The sequence below is a fragment of the Chrysochloris asiatica genome, unplaced genomic scaffold (assembly GCF_000296735.1).
Source record: "Chrysochloris asiatica unplaced genomic scaffold, ChrAsi1.0 scaffold00124, whole genome shotgun sequence".
Lineage (NCBI taxonomy): Eukaryota > Metazoa > Chordata > Mammalia > Afrosoricida > Chrysochloridae > Chrysochloris > Chrysochloris asiatica.
Window position 1 is genome coordinate 8,549,875 of NW_006408642.1, and position 3,310 is coordinate 8,553,184.

Genomic DNA, 3,310 nt, shown 5'->3' on the forward strand with positions numbered 1-3,310 from the left:
CTTTTTCTCTGACCCTCCACCTTACCAAACACGATATCCTTCTCTAGCAACTGGTCTCTCCTGACAATATGTCCAAAGTATGAGAGACAAAGTTTGTCCATCTTGGCCTCCAAGGACCACTCTGGCTGCACTTCTTCCAACATGAATCTATTGGTTCTTTTGGCATACGATGGCACTTTCAATATTCTCCTCCAATACCATAACTCAAAAGCATCAATTCTTCTACAGTCTTCCTTATTTACTGTCCAGCTTTCACATGCATACGAGGTTATTGAAAATACCATGGCTTGGGTCAGACGCACCTTAGTCCTCAAGCTGACATCTTTGCTCTTCAACACTTTCAAAAGGTCTTATGCATCAGATTTGCCTAATGCAGTATGTTGTTTGATTTCTTGAGTGCTGCTTCCATGAGTATTGATAGTTGATCCAAGAAGAATGAAGTCCTTGACAACTTTAGTCTATTCTCCATTGATAAGAATGTTGTTTATTGGTCCAGTGGTGAGGATTTTTGTTTTCTTTACATTAAAACAGCAATAAGCTACCATACTTAGTGTGTTGTTGTTGGAGTCCTGGTGTGACGCTGTGGTTTAATGCACTGGACTACAGTCAGTCTGAACTGCAAGAGTGGCAGTTCAAGCTCACCAGCTGCTCCTCAGAAACCCTATACAGGGTTGCTATGGGTCAGAACCAATTCAGTGGCACTTAGCAAACCCTGTATAGGGTTTCCAGGGAGTGACTGGAGCTTTTGAAGCACTGACCTTGTGGTTCACGCCATATTGCTTTCCAGAGCGGTTGGACCATTTTGCAATCCCACCAGCAATGTAGGAGTATCCCAGTCTCTCCACACCCTTGCCAGCATTTATTGTCCTCTACTTTTTGATCTTTGCTGTTATTGTTGGTGTGAGATGATATCTCATTGTTGTTTTGATTTGCATCTCTTTAATTTCTAGTGATCGTCAACATTTCTTCATATGTTTGTTGGATGCCCGGATCTCCTCCTAGGTGACGTGTTTGTTCATGTCCTGTGCCCATTTTTAAATTATTTGTCTTTTTCTTGTAGAGGTGTTGTAGTTTCCTGTATGTTTTAGAAATGATTCCCTTGTCTGATGTGTCGTTGCAAAAGTTTTTTCCCATTCTGTGGGTTCCCTTTTCACTCTTCTGGTGAAGCCTTTTGATGCACATACGTTTTTAATTTTTAATATGTCCCATTCATCTATTTTGTGTACCTTTGTTTGTGTTGTTTTCAAAATGTTTGGTAGTCTGTGTATTCCCTGAATTAGTGCCCTCACATTTGCCCCTATTTTTTCATTGATGGCCTTCATAATTCTGGGATTCACATTTAGGTCCTTTATCCATGTTGAGTTGGTTTTTGTATAAGGCGTAAGTTGAAGGTCTTGTTTCAATTTTTTGCATATCGCTTTCCAGTTCTACCAGCACCATCTGTTGAAGAGACAATCCCCTCCCATGTGATATATAGCATTCATGTGGTACAATAGTGAATAATTTCTATCAGGACTAACTGTGAGTGTTGGAAATGTAAAGGTAGATGTTTTGTAGCAAAAGGAGAGGAGTAGTTGACTTTGAAGTCCAGTAGTGGAAGTCCCTGGGTTCATCAAGGGAGAAGAGCAGAGTGTGGGACCCCACCCAGAGAAACAGTGACACCAGAGAGGGAGTCAGAGATGATGATGAGGAGAGATGGAGTGGCTGGGAACTCTAGACCCAAAAAGGGAGAGGGGCTGTGTGTTGATGACCAAGGGTTAGGCTTGTGGGGTGTACCATTTGGTAGGTTGATGATGCATGGACGGGATTGTAAGCATGGCAATGTAACAATATATAATAGAATGTATACGATAGAATATAGAGCTAATGTTCTCCCATGTAAACTGTCACATAATTCACAATAAAACATTGAAAAAAAGAAAAAAACCTACCTTATCCTACAGCACCACACCAGAACTCCCTGTACTTATTATAACATCTAAAATTCCAAAAATGAACAAACAGTTGGCAATGCCAAGTGATGGCAAGGATATAGAGCAACAGAACTGTCATTTATAACTGGTGGAAATGCAAAGTGGTACAGCCACTTTGGAAAACTATTTTGCAGTTTCTTACAAAGCTAAATATAGTCTTACCATACAACTTAACAGCATCATTCCTAGGAATAGAACCATTAGGCCATAGGATAGGTACACCACCAACTTTTGCTAGACATTGCCAGTTTTCTTCACAAACTGGTGATCAGTATAGCATCTCACCAGCCGCTCCAACACCTACAAACCAATATTATCAGACTTGAATTTATTTGCAAATTTAATAAGAAACAATGGTGTTTGTGGTTTTAATTTATGTTTCCTGATTGGTGATGTTTATTAGACATCTTTTTAAATTTTGCAGTCAGACATGCTACCGTTGCACAGTGAGGTCAGCCTCTTTGTGAATTTTGGATACAGAATTATTTCTTTTCCTTTTATATACATTGGTAGTCAATATCTTCACTGTCTGTTGCTTATTTTAATGTTATTTCTACTGTTTTTTGATGGCTAGAAGTTTTTTATTTTAATGCCATTGGTCGAAACATTTTTTTGTGTATTTTTAAATATTTTGTTTAAGAATATTTATATAATGTTTATAGAGATTGTCTTCTAAAAGTATTACAGCTTTGATTTTTCACATATGAGTTGATACTTCATCTGGAATTTATTTGTGTGCATAATGTGAGGTAAGACTGTAAATTTTTTTTCCCTACATGGTAGTCAGTTAACTATCATTGGTGAATAGTCCTTTTTCCCCATTGATTTGTTAGTAGTTTCATTGAGATATAATATTGTTATTGTTATGTGCCATTGAGTTGGTTCCAATCCACAACAACCCTGAATAGGGTTTCTGAGGAGTGGCCGGTGAGTTTGAATCACTGACCTTGCAGTTCAAACTCACCTTGAGGTCAAGTGCTTATCCTATGGTGCCACACCAGAACTCCAAGGTATAATATACATACCAGGAAATTCACATATTTAAAATATAAAATTTATTATTTTAAATACATTTATGCAATTCAACTGTTGGCACAATCTAACTTTAGAATATTTTTGTCACCTCAAAAGGAAACCATATACCCATTTGTTTGTTTTTAAAATTTTGAATGATTGTAAAGCCATTAGAAGATTTTAAGGAAAGGAATATACCATTATATTTAGAAGAAACACTGGCTACTTCTGTGCTGAAGATAGACGTTGTTGTTAGGTGTTGTCTAGTCAGTTCTGATTCATAGTGACATAATGCACAACATAACAAAACACTGCCCCATCCT